The 14,859-nt window shown below is 35.9% G+C and overlaps 1 long non-coding RNA gene across 1 annotated transcript; it reads right to left on the bottom strand.

Annotated features, from left to right (window-relative positions):
* Window positions 1-7,197: 7,197 nt before the first annotated feature.
* On the bottom strand, window positions 7,198-7,662 carry LOC147503674 (uncharacterized). The gene is made up of 3 exons (XR_015221597.1): window positions 7,607-7,662; window positions 7,373-7,477; window positions 7,198-7,272 (listed from the first exon to the last, which is right to left on the bottom strand). It is a non-coding gene; the product is annotated as an uncharacterized LOC147503674 (long non-coding RNA).
* Window positions 7,663-14,859: the final 7,197 nt, after the last annotated feature.

Raw genomic sequence — 14,859 nt, 5'->3', positions numbered from 1 at the left:
ATCAATATCATCTAAAGATTTAGCAGAGTCATCCATTTTCTCCTCCAGTTCTTTCAAAATACTTGTTTTACCTTTTCCTTTGTACTGATTGCAATATGTTATTGCCTCCTCATCAAGGTATCTCTCTGCCACACAACCTTCAGGGCGAGCTTTGTTTGCAACATAGCCTTTAAAAGTCTTCATAAACCTTTAATATTAACGACGTGTTAAGTATAACATATTTCAAATAATATGTCTACAATGTAAATAATCAAAATTACACCATACCTTTCAAATGGATACATCCATTGATAATAAATAGGTCCACAAACCCGAGCCTCATAAGCCAAATGGATAGGCAGGTGCATCATGACAACAAACATTGACGGAGGGAAATACTTCTCAAGTTCACATAGTGTCCTTGCCATATCCTTCTCTAATATTAACAGTGAATCAACATCGATAATCTTAGAACATAGAGCATTAAAAAATGAAGAGAAACTTTTAATTAAAGGGCGAATTTCCTTCCTATCCTTAAATGTATGTTGGATCAACATAGGAAGCAAATGCTGCATCAAGATGTGATAGTTATGAGACTTCATATGTGCACCTTTTAAGTCCATACCATCTTCTGTGACAATATTCCTCCAATTGCTACTAAAACCAAAAGGGACACGTAAATCACGTAGTGTCTGGAGAAATAGCCTTTTCTCTTCTTTCATGAGCCAATAACGACTAGGACTCTGAATTTCCTTTCCATTCTGTTTTTGCAGCCATAGTCGCTTTTTTATTTTCAGCCGCTTCAAATCTCTACGTGCATTAGCATCATCTTTCGTTTTTCCTTTTGTGTTCAGCATCAATGCAATCAAGTTTTCAGCATCAATGCAATCAAGTTCTCACAAATGTTTTTCTCGATATGCATAACATCCAAATTATGGCGCATTGCGAGGGATATGCTCGATTACTTTCGAGAAACTTAAAGAAAAATATTTGTTCTGAAGCAAGGCGATGCATCACCATCTGCATATTCATCATCTTCTCCCAACTTTCTTTTTTTCTTTTTTTTAGTTTTCCCCCACACCACATCTAGTCCAGCAGTCATTCTTTTCACTGCTTCCCCACTCAAACGTATTGGTTGTCCACGAGACTCCTCTTTCTTATTAAAAGTGCTAGCACTTGTGTCTTTTCTGCTTCTATCTGTAGCCGACAGCCACCTCCTACTACCCATGAACGTATTTTTCATTCCATATCGAAGCCACATAGAATCTGTCTTTGGACCGCAACAAGGATAGCCAAATTTACCCTTCGTTCTACAACCAGAAACATCCCCATATGCTGGAAAGTCATGTATTGTCCACAACAACATAACACGAAGATTAAACTCGGTATTAGTGAACATATCCAATGTTGTGACCCTTTCTCCCACAGAACTTTCAACTCCGCAACCAAAGGTTGCAAAAACACATCAATGTCCTTCCCTGGTTGGCTTGGGCCTTCAATGAGTAGTGTGAGCATTGTAAATTGTGGTTTCATGCATAAACCCGGTAGCAGGTTATAGGGTACAGACAATACAGGCCAGCAATTGTGTGTTGTGCTAAACGTGCCAAAAGGATTAAATCCATCTATGGATAATCCCAAGCGAACATTACGAGGATCAGATGGAAAATCTTTATACCTTTTATCCATGGACTTCCATGTGTTAGAGTCGACTGGGTGCCTCATCTTTCGGGTGTCATTCTTCCGGTTGAATGCCAAGTCATCTCTTTAGCCACCCAGGCCGCATTTATTACATTCTTTTGAGTCTTGGAGTTATTGGAAAATATCTCAATATCTTAGCAGGGACTCGTTGTTTTGTTCTTCCATCAAACTTGAACCTAGACACACCACATGTGTCACACTTGATCTTTTTGGAATTATGTTTTCCCCAATACAGCATACAATTATTTGGACAAGCATGAATCTTCTCATATCCAAGTTTCACTTCTTTAATGACTTTCGACGCATAATGAGTATTTTTTGGAGTGTTGTTATCTGGAGGTAACACATCCTTTAGAAGCTGAAGGAGCTCAATAAAACTTCTATTGCTCCATCCATGGCCCACTTTTAGGTTCAGCAGACTCTGTGTAAACCTGAGCACATTGTACTTACTACCATTGTATAAAGGGTTTAGATACTCTGGCATATTTCCTAACTCAGTAGGTGGTACCTCTCTGAATCTGTTCTCACCTTGAGTCCCCGTGTTTGGTTTATCTTGGACACAAGCATTTGGATTACCACCAGAATCTTGAGTCATTGAGTTTATGAGAAGCTCGTCAAAGTCATCCATGTATATATCTTCTTGGTGGTCATGGAATCTTGATTCATTATCGGCGTGCTCAAATGTTTCACTCTCACCATGCAAGTACCAAATCTTATAAGCTAGGTTGGAACCATGTTTGAACAAATCTATCTTCACTTCTTCATAAGGAACTGGAATTCGTTGATTCTTGCACATATTACATGGTCATTGTGTTGTCTCTGTATCAGGAAAACGAACTTGCACGAATTTCACAAAGCTCGACACACCATCAATAAAACGTTGATCAGGAAAACTAAGATCAATCCAGGCCCTGTCGTCTTTTGCATAGTCACCCATTTCCATTCTGCAACATGTTTAAAACAAGCATAATTTAGATAGGTAAAGGCATATATCTATGCAATTATAAACAATCCTCGGTAAGATAAAATATATATAAAAAACAAAGAGACAACTGAAAATAAGATTTAATATTGAAGAAAAGTGGTTACTTGATCAAAGAGAAAACCCTGGTTAATACTAATCGATGGAACTGGTAGAGAGTAACAAAAAAAGGGTGTGTTGAGGGAGAAGGAGGAGACAGAGAAAAGATAGATTGGAAGTTCGTATAACTGTTTTATGGGAACTTCCCATTTAAGTTGGTTTTCTTTAGACATTGGAATTCAAATCGATATCCCTCGCTAAAACACATGTGCGTAGGGCAAGGAATCAGGTCGGGTAGACCAGTATCCGACCCGACCCGATTACCGAATACATCGGGTTCGGGTCGATTCTCATATCCGTTTATGTATTCGGGTATGTCGGGTTCGGGTTGGATTCAGATATAATTTTTGGGCTTTTTTTTAATTTTTAGTGTTATCCAATCGGGTTAGTCGGGTTTGGTTGGGTTCGGGTCGGATTCGGATATTAAATTTCGGATATAATTGGGTTCGTGTTCGGATACTGTGAAATTATTCGGATTGGATTCGGATATAGCCATATCCAACCCGATCCCTGCCCTACATGTGCGGCTTCACAAGCTATCAGTCGTTTTGCATCGAGATGTATGTTGCTTCGTATCTCAACAGTGAGATCACATCTTATGGCAAGAGGCGAAACTTGAAATTGACTTTTATGAGAAATTTTCATTAACTATTAATCCACGTTCCTTTTCATTTTTAACAATTTTTCATTCTTAATAAACTTCAATTAATTGTCATAAACTCATTGGTAGTTTACCCAAACTTAGGGGTGTCTCTTTTTTTTCGAAAATCCAATTTTTCCGAATTCCGATTCGATATTTTTCTGAATTTGGCCATAATATTTGTGTTTCGATATCCAAAATTCTTATATCCGATTTTTCCAAAAAATAATTAGATCGGAATTGGATGTGTTTTCAAAATCCGATCCAATCTGATTTCCGATTAATTTCTGCATTTTTAACATATAACGGTTTATTTCATATAGTTATTACTAAATTAAAACTGCAGATAGTTTACAGACCAAATAAAATCCTTGAGAAGTAGAACATTGTCTCTCTCACACTTCCAAAAAATCAATATTGTCATTTTAGTATATATCTCAATTTCTCCTATCTTCCTATTTACTGAATTGAAAAAATTATTGATATGGGTACTGAACTATAGTGGATTTTACATTATGGGCATTGTTTTTTTTTTTTTTTTTTTTTTTTTTTTTTTTTTTTTTTTTTGCAAAATAGGGTATCGTAGATTTCAAATATTGCTAATATGGGTACCGTATATTTATACTGTGAAGTATGTATACGTATTTGATGATTTGGCAAACATAATGCATACAAATGGCAAGTCAGTGTCCACGTAAGTTCAAAACACTAAAAGTTTGGCCTAGTTAGTGAATGACCACTGCTCACTAAGTGACTAGCCCACACTTTTATGTTTTTTTTTGCTTAAAACATTAAATGTTCTCCCCAGCCCAACTAACTGAGCCCGAAACAAAAACAAAATCCACTTGTCTTCTTCAATTCTTTTTCTGAATATTTTCGGTATTTCTCAAAAACAAAACAAAACGCCATCCAAAACTTAGAGCTGGCCCTGATTGAATCAGAACCGATGGATTTAGAGTGGACCAATTTTCGCTGACAAACCTTTTGGTGGCATCAACAGAGGGTTTTAATTACTTGAAAGGAAGGGAATGCCATGCACATGCTCTCAAGAATGGGTTTGGATCGAATATCAGTGTGAATAATGTGTTGATTTGGTTTTATAGTAAATGTGGTAGTGTGGACGATGTGGTTTCTATATTTGAAAGGATGCCAGCGAAAGATGTCATTACTTGGACATGAATGGTTATTGCGTTTATGAAATTTGGGATGGTGGAGTCAGCTTTGAAAGCCTTGTTCATATGCCAACAAAAAGTTGTATCTCTTATAATTAATGCTCTTTTATATGGATATATTAACTGGATAAAAAATGGTTATCCTAAGAGAGAATCTGATTATATAATTTAAATTTCCGATTTATTTCCTTATTTTGCGGATTCCGAAATTTCAGAAATTTTTTCGATTTTCCGAACTTTCGAATTCGGGAAAAAAAATTGTCATCCGAAAAAGAATTGGATCGGATTTGGAAATGATATTGCCATCCGAAAAAAAATTGGAAATTTTTCCGAAAGCCCTAGGTCCAATCCGATCCGAAGTCACCCCTAACCCAAACCAAATTCAACGATCCTCATTGGTAGTACTGTGTTTTAGTAGTGTCATAGCTGTAGTACTGTGTTACTCTTGTTTTAGTTAGATTGGAGATGGAACTTTGGATAGCTATTTGCTTATTGTATGACACTCATTTGAATAGCTATTAGCTTAGTTAAGAAGGAAGATTGAGCTCGGATAGCTCAATTACTAACTTGTAATTTGCATTGGTTCATAGTCTTCTTTTCTCTAATCCATCCTTTTCAGTTAGCATTTTCAGTTCTCCTTTCTATATTATCAACTTTTTGAGGTCTGGATTGTGTCTAGAATCCAAGGGACGCCTAGAGAGTAGTCATGGGTATTGGGCTATTGGTTTAATTTTTCCATCCAAAGTGGGAGCATGCGTGTCTGCATCATTTGTCTGAACAATATTGGAATTTCATTAGAAGTTCGCATCCAAGGTTGCGACTTCAGAATGGTGGTAAAGGGGTTCAGGGAACGCACTAATACTCCATTAGAAGTTCCAAGGTTTAGATCATATATAAATCTTTGTACTGTATTAGCAATTCAAAATCCGAAAAATACCACAATCTACTAATTACGAACCATTCATATATTATATAAGATATAGAATAGAATTAAGACCCACACCACTACATCTACTAAATAAAATACTACAATCCAGTTAGATTGTTTTAGTTATTGCACCCACACCACTGGATCACCCTAATTCTAACCCACCAACTAAAGGTTGGCAGCAGCAGCACCCACACCACTACATCACCCGCACCACTCACACCACTCAAACCACTACAACACCCACCCACATCACACAACTCGCACACTCACACTCTCACTTAGTTCCACCTGCACACACAGTATCAACAGCAGTAGCACCACCCACACCACTGCATCACCCGCACCACTCACACATTCCTGAAAATATCTAAGTCAGCTAAATAGTGTGAGTGTGTGATGTTACAAACAAGTCAGCAGTGATAAGATATAATATATGAATGTGGGTGCTATTTAGGTGTGAATTACAATCTATAATGTCGGATAAGATATAATGTCGGAGAACACATTCCTGCAATAACTTAGTTTCAACAGGAGAATCTTACAAACCATAATTTAGGTGTGATAAGATATAATGTCGGAGAACGCATTCCTGCAGTAACTTAGTTTCAGGCAGTTGAGTTGTAATTACACTGAAAATAATATAATAGCCTTTTATAAATGAGACAATAGAAGGTTTCCACGCACCAAGAAAACTAAATAACCCTGTCATGAAAACATCATATCCACAAGTAGTCATTGCCAGACAACAGAGAATTCTAAACGAATGTAGTCAAATAACATATTTACACAGCCACGTCCAAACAAAACTAGTAAAATAAACAACTTCTCTTTTTAGATGCTGTAACCAGTCCTATGCCTGGAGGCTTGGCACCCACGCCTGGACAAGATAAACATTAAGCGTCGTCCTTTGGAACTTGCAGAAAAGTTGTTGGCCAAGTGACATATCCATGCACACCCACTTCTCCAAGTGTACTAGCAAAATCATTTGGAAAGAACACTCTGGCTTCACTGTCAACCACCTCAGTTAAGAGAATTTTGAAAACCCCTCTCCCATGGGCTTACCATGGACAATAGATTGTGGGTTTACTGCAACAATTTCTCCACTAGCAACCTTTAAGCCCCCGACAAAATGCAAATCTCTCATCTTGTTCATAAATGAATAATGCATCTGCATTAATTTTGAACTAACATAAATACCTTTTTAAAGTAATACACCATATAAAAATGCACCAATATATAAAACTATCCCAAAAAAATATACCTGACTAGGCTGCCTTAATGGAACTTCTACAGTAGGTGTTTCTAAAACAGTATTTCTTTGAGTTTGGGATGCAGGCTAAATGTAGACAAACCACATGTTAGCAACTAAGGAAAACCAGAAACAACACCACTCTAAAGTTCAACAATCCTACCACATGTACCTGTGATGCCACTATCATGTCCTTCACCATTTGAAGCTCTGTTTCTAACTTTGTCCAACTTTGAATTTGTAGTAGTGTTTTCACATCTCAACTCTTCATTTTTCTTCGTAACCGAGCAGTTTTTTCACCATGGTACTACTAACACAAAGCACCCATACCTCTCATACGTCCCTTTTTGTCTTTTTTCCAAGTGTGTCGTAGACTAATCCGATTTACACATAAAAAACAGATGGAATAAATATATAAAGATATATACCAATGCATTAAGTATTACTTGCCTGTGCAAGTGCATCATCAACACTCAAAATGTTGGACGAAGGATCAGAATTCACAATTCCTTGAATTTTTTCCTAAAATATTTTTAATTAGTTAGCAATATAAACTAATAATAAGCTTTGTAAAACTATGAGTGACTGAAGAATAAAATGTAGTCAATTTTTTAGCACTTACAGCGATCTCAAGACACTTAATGGTTTTGTCTTTCTTAGTATGGGCTCGAATGTATACCTCTGCCCTCCCAACCTCCAAGTCAGACTTGAACTTGTTTTCCACAGCCTTAAAATATAGGTGTTTGTGAGTATAAAAAACAACTATGTTAATTTAATCTTCTAATTCCTTTATTGCATCTTTAAAAAAAAACATGCCTAATTATCACACTCCACAAAAGAATTGAACCATACTCACAATGACATGCCGTGTGGCAGCCATGCTCCTCCTGCCAAGTGTATTTGGTGCTCCGAAGTTTGAGCGGTTAGCCTTGTTTCTTTTGCTTGCAGCCTAAGTTAATCCAACAACAAAAATCATTAACTCATTACTAATTAAAAGTCGTCAAATACTTAATCAAAGAGGAGTCAAAAAGAAAAACAGGATTATGTAATTGAGAGACTGAAACTTCTCACTCTTTTGTGTATTCAAAACCATTACCCCGCTTCGTTCAAAAAGGAGGGGTGGAGCTACTCTCACCGATGCCCAACTTTTACCTTTGATATGGCACTTATGCAAGTTATGCTTGTGATTTCTTTAAGCTTGATCCATACTCTCTCGAGGGTACTCTAGTGAAAGCGTCATCAAAATCAAAATTGTCCTAATATGCATGTAAAAGTAACATTGATTAGTACACATTGTAGTATGTCTTAAAGCAATAAACTCATACTTAAATTTAATAAACATAGTTAAAAGATAATATACCTCCGAACACTCAAACCTCTTTTTATAGTCAATTGGCACTACACGAAAGTTACGGTATGTTATTGGAACATATTTCCTAGTGTTCACTCCTAACTTCGGTAATAAATGCCCGGTATCCGGATCTAATCCATTGGGCTGTCCTAGCTCATTAGTACTAACTTTCCTTTTCTTCCCATCAGGTAATGCTTTAGGGCCTTTTGAGGGTCCTCTCTTGGTAGAAGAAGTCACTGTAGGTGTCCCTCCTACATGTGTCAGAATAATAAATATGGTAACACCATAAAATAAAATGTTATAAAACAAGAATGTTTAGGGTACACAGTATATTACCACCTATCTCATTGTCACCCAAATCAGCACCTTGCAAATTGCTACCATCTTGTTCGTCCAAAAGATCTATAAGTCTATACATATGAAAAATCCAAGACACCAGTTAGAGTGACAAACACCAAAGTCCCAAACTAAAACTAACAATTAAAGAAGTAACAAGTAAAGATTCTAATAAGGCAGAAGAACTATTTCACAGAGTAAAAGTTTCCATACCAAACTCTTTAGAAGAAAGCTCTGGATTTGTGAAAAATGACATGGGCTGAACCACATATATATAAGCACCTGGATTGTGGAGAATATGGAGGAAAACTAACTTGCATGACCATGGGAGTGTGGGTTTCGTGCAATCTTTCTAGAGGGAGTTAGTTATTTCGCGGGTGTTTTAGAAGAAATTTGATGGTTTGGCACTTCGATATGCGTGGCAATTCAGGGAGAAATAACCCCATTCTCATTTGTTATCATCCATGACTTAGGTCAGTCACATTTGATCATGCTTTTTGGGGTCTGATTCGGGTCACTTATTTTAACCAAGTCCATGGGCAAAAACCATGTTAACCCATTTTCAGAGGCCCACTTGTTTTCTTTTCTTTTTACTATAGTCAACATTCTATGTAATTGTGCATGTGTGCATGTATGCGGTTCAGTGGGGTGAAACCATGCTAAACTTTTGTGTGTGTGTGTGTGTGTGTGTGTGTGGTAGAGGGCAGGGAATAGAGTCGGGTTTGACCCGAATCCGAATAGTTCAGGTTTGGGTCGATTTTCATATCTGTTTATTTATTTGCGTCATGTTCGGATTCGGGTTCGGATATATTTTTTGGGCTTTTTTTGCATTTTTAGTGTTATCCGATCAGGGTTGGTCGGGTTCGGATATAAGATTTCAGTTTTATTTGGATTCGGATATAGCCATATCCAACCCGAACCCAACCCGTTCCCTGCCCTAGCTAGTAGGGGCAGTGGGTGGGGGTGTAAACATGCCTAGCTAACTGGGTGTGCCAGGGGGGGGGGGGTTCAAATTATACTCCAATTTCACACTAATGTATAAATTATAACTATCTACACCCTATAGTTCCCCGCCAATGGATTGAGAGGCGCTAAAAAAATAGGATTTTAAACTTCGACGTCACTTGGAGCGACAACCTTAATTAATTACAAATCGACACTTCAAAACTAAAGAGGGATGTGATGCTCATGCCTTTTAACAACTTGTAGGTTAATATATATTGCATATATAGTTTAAACTTTGTATAGTTGATGTTTGAACTCTTCACATTGCTTCGTCCTATTGATTAATTAGATTATAATATTAAACTTAATTTTAAACTGTACCTAACTGCATATAATTAATTAACAATAATAATAATATCATCACTTCTTGATTTTAATCATCTCAAAGTTTGTAACTAGCTAGATGATTATCACTAATTTTTAAAGTTTAATTCGATAAGTATATAAGTGAATCATGCATGTTTCTTGAATGGAACAAATTAATATTGGTGTTCTATTGGAATTTGAACAAAACTTCATTGAATATATTTAAAAGAGTCTAAAGTTGTATTTGTATATGTAGTCTATATATATATATATATATATATATATATATATATATATATATATATATATATATATATATATATATATATATATCATCTTAAACCTCATTCCATATTCAAAATTATTACAATTATGCTTCTTCTATTCGAAAAACAATAAAAAATAATAATATTAATGTAAAAGGTTTTAATTTCAGTTAAAAGAAATTAAGAGACGTCAACAATGATAATAGAAGATTTTGTGATAGTTTCTGCAACAATTTGGAACAATTACTACTTCCAACGGCTAAATTACATCGAGCAAATTTAAAAAAACTATCGAGGATAACAATGCGATGGTTTTTCTTACCGACATCTATGATGTGACACATTTCCCAATAAAAAATGAGTGTCAAAGAGTTGCAATTATAAAATATGATGAACTCAAAAAATTTGTGACGGTCATTTACTAGTACTTGCAGTCTTAAACCGTTGCTAGGTAACGACAATTGATGAGTATCGCGGAAGCTCTTGCTCGACTGTTGGGGAAAATCAAATTTTTGGTAGTAATGTCACAAATTTGTTCCATCGATAAGCCTTTAACAACCAAACTAAATTGAAATCCACTTTCCACCATAGATTTTACTCTCTCTTTTCCAAGCACTTCATTTTCTTTGTCCTCTCTGCCTTGATCTTCATAAAGTTTCTCAATGCCATTTTCCAAGCATGTCGAGTCCAATACATGCTCTTGAGTTTCTTATGCCGGAGTTTTCTCATTTATGGGTGATGATGTACTATAGCATGTGAGAGAAACTATGACTTCGAGCATATAGTTATCATCATAAGATTTGGAATTCTCACGATAGTTTGGTGGAGGTTGATGGGGATTAGATTGGTCATGAGTATCAGGATGGGCTTTAGCAATTGGTTTTGTTATAGTAACACCTTGTTTCTCTTTTCGGTTGGGTTATTGACCGGTGGGAAGAATATTAGTCTCAGATGTGGTATTATTTGAATCGGATTGGAGAAAACATAAGGTAGTTGCCATTTGCTGAGTTAGTATTGTTTGTTGGGCCATTTCCTTGTAAAATTGGTTCGTGATAGATGGTGGAGTGGGATATGAATTTGATATGGATGGTGATGTGAATGGTAATGGGTTTTGGGTAAAACCGTCCTCTGACTGACCATGTGGATATATGAATGGTGGGTGCCTATTTGTGGTGGAACTCCATGAATTGTCGACATGACTGGAAAACTCTTGAGTGTATGGGGTACTAGGGAAGTTTGAAAATTGAAGTTCGTAATCATAAGGATTTCTCGTAGTATACTCGAATTCGGTATATAATGGACAATGAGATAACCAATGACAAGGACTACCGCAAAAAGAACAAGGTTCTGCGTTTTCATTGTAATTCCATGATGGTTGCGATGCATATTGATAAGACATGAATGCTCAATCAATGATGATGCACAACCAGTATAAATTCATTTTTTTTTTTTTGAAAATATTTGCTTGGGCGCGAGACTAGGATGGCTCTACTACACATCTTAAAAGAGTAGGCAGTCACTTCACCAAATCGTGTGCTAACAAGAATCTCACTCACGATGAATCTGGGGGAGGGGAGTGAAGAAGGTAGTTGGTCCACCGGAATCTGATGTTGATTACTCTAAATCCTCATGGCTATATTTTTGTCCTTTTCTGGAGGAGCGTGACTACTTTGGGCTCTAGTTGATTGATTTTAATGTATTTTTTTTGTCTAGGGCTTCAAGAAACAAGCAACGTCCGATTTACTTACATTGGGGAATGACTTCCCAATGGTTGTTATGTGGCTTGGGTTCAGCCTTATGCGTGATTGTTAATTGCAGTGCGGAAATTAAATTTCAAACAATTATGTAAGTATGCTTGAACACACAAGGTATCCTCTTACTTGGGCTTCGAGGAGGTTTAGAATTTACCTCTCAAGCTGTGCTTACACTCTGGAGGAGAAGGCGACGTCGGTTGGCGCGTGATGTGAGAATCAGGCCCAACTATTCAAGCTTTACCATGTTTTAGGTTACAATAAATGGTCACTAAAAAAAGCTCACAAGTTGGATTTTTGATAATTAAACAACTTTGCTTTCAAGGGCCCAAAACATAAAAGTAGACTAATACTAAAACTAATACTAAACTAATCTAATAGATTAACTAGTTTAGATTGATAATCTAGATTAACTAGAGTTAAATAGACTTAGAATGTTGATTACCAAGTTGATTCAAAGTGTGTAAGCTATGATTTACAACTTGCTTCACACACTTGAACTTCCCAAGGCAATGAAAACTCTAATCCCTTGGTAAGCATACAACTTCAATCAAGTTCAATTCATGTTCATCTACAAAAATCAATCAAAAACCATTTTTCCTAAATTTTTTTCGTTTTTCTTTTTATCTCTAACTATTACAAACAAGTTCCACTGATTTATCCTACTTTATTACAAAATTCGGGTCTGGAGTTCAAATAAACATCTCAAAACAACTGGAACTGGAAAAAATCAGGTGCTGGTGTGCTGACATGGGCCCGCGCAGCTAGGGCACAGTCTCTCATTCGGTTCTGGTAAACTTCCATCGGTTTTTGTCCACATCAGTAACTCCTCTCCAGCTTGTTGATCCCGAACCCTGATTTGCAAAAAAGTAAGTCAATAATGAAAAACAACGAAATAAAACAATGAAAAATTTAAAAAAAAGAAGAAAAAGAAATGCAAAGGTGAGAATGGTGCTTCCTCCTTAGATGCTCAACCAAGCACTCTTGCTCCTTCAATCCCCGGCAGCGGCACCATTTGAAGTTGTGATAGAGGTTTGTATCTTCAAAAGATTGTAAGAAGTGAGGTTCACCATAGATTGTTTAGATTTTGAATTGTTAGAATTTTGAAAAAAGGAAGGTAGGATCTTAGTTAGGACAAGTATTTGGTTTTATGTAATGAAGAACATTGAAAACTAAAGTTGTTTTAAAGATTGAAAAGACATAAACTTGAAAGCAAATAAAAGGAAATGATTGATTGAAGAACTAACAAAAAGAAATAAGATTGATTGATTGATTTAAAATGTAAAAACAGGAACAATATTGAATTGAAAAACAATAAAGTAAATGACTTAATTGAAAAACTAGACAAGAAAATAAATCCTACATGACACTAGATTAAGTCTAGGTGCATTCTTTACTCCTACAAACCAAATGGTTTGGACCCTAAATGCAATGGATGCCTTCTCTCTCCTTCACTTTTAGATTATATACCTATACTTTATGCCTTTTACTGATTTGCCCTTCTCTATTACATTTGAGACACTCTCACACTTCACTTTATGTTTTTGCTTTTCCATTTGTTTTTTGCTTTCTTCTTAACCAAGATAGGTTTTGGAAAATGTCATATTTTGAGATAAGGGCTTCCATCTTTGGTCTTCTGAGTTGAGGGCTTTGACCTTTGATTTTGACCGTTGACTTTGATTTTTTCAGCACTTTTTTATAGTAGCTTCTGGTTTTCATAATAAGCGTGATTAAGACGCCTTTTGGTGCTCAGACGCAGCTTTTATAATAAGTGGTCTAAAATTCTTTGTAACCTGAAAAAGGCAATAAAAGCTATGAGTTGTCTTTTCATTAAACGTAAGAAGGGTTGTAATGCAATAGTATAAAGGTAATAAAATGCACATTTGGGAGCTGATCAGTTGGCGGGCGGTCGCGAGCTGAATGGGGGCAGTCGCGAGTCGACTTTGGGTGGCTAGGGTTTGTGATAAGAGCCCAAAACTGTAGTTTCAACCCTTTAATAGTATTATATTTAGGACAATTATGTTTATAATAAATAAGAGTTAGTAATGTTTACATGTTTTTGTGTATTTCAGGTCTTTGAATCAATTATGTGAAGAAATACATCACTTTTGCAAGAGAAAAGAGTCAAATTACTTGCTAGAGAAATTATATGATTAAAGCCCAAGTTTCAAGAAAAAAAAGCCTTTTTAAAGCCTAGTCAAAACTAAAAAGTCAAAGTCAACGCGGGTAGAAAAAGAGCATAAAAGTCAACAGAACTTCCATAGGTCGTATCTTTGGACTCAGACCTCAGAATTAGGCCTATTATATTTCAAAACGACCGGCTCAGAAAGATATTTCTAATGGTCTAAGCTTTAACCCAATCAGAGTAGTAAAAGTGGACGAAAAGTGTGTTGGGGTAAATTCCCACACATAAACCCCATTTGGACTTAAGTAATTAGGTTTTGGGCTTGATTTAGTGGTCCAAAACATAGCTCCAAAGCCCATGCACGAAATTGTAAACCTAACCCTCTCCTATATAAAGAGGTTGAAGGCAAAACTCTATTATCCCTCCCTCCTATTAGTTAAAATAATCCAGCTCTCTCTCTTTTTTTTAGTTTAATATAGTTTAAGTAATTAGGGTTTATAATTGCTGTCTCCATAAAACCTCCATTAAAATACATTTAAGTTATTATTATTATTCAATTCAATTGTTTCTCTTTCTATTATGTCTTATTCTCATTATTTTATTCATGATAGTTCCATGAATCAAAACTAAACTCCTATTAGATGGAGTTTGAATGAAGCTTTGAGAGGACTTGATTTGTTAGTACATATTGTTATTTAGGGTTTCAAGTTTAGGTTTTTCTTGACTTAGAGATAAAAAAGAGTTTAATCTAAACTAGATAATAGTGAGTTTGTCATGAGAATGGGAAAAAGCTTTTTCTCATGCTAATTAGTTTATGACTAGAGATAATATAAAGTAATTAGGGATCATTAAAGGTCTAGTCTTTATATTTTAACCTTGTGTGAGAATATCTAAACTAGGGTTTTCTTTACAAATCTATGCTAGCATGTTAAGAAATTAAAAAGTGAATTTCAATCTCTTTCTATTCTT

Source organism: Coptis chinensis, chromosome 4, assembly GCF_015680905.1.
Source record: "Coptis chinensis isolate HL-2020 chromosome 4, ASM1568090v1, whole genome shotgun sequence".
Lineage (NCBI taxonomy): Eukaryota > Viridiplantae > Streptophyta > Magnoliopsida > Ranunculales > Ranunculaceae > Coptis > Coptis chinensis.
This window is presented reverse-complemented; position numbering and strand designations above follow the sequence as displayed.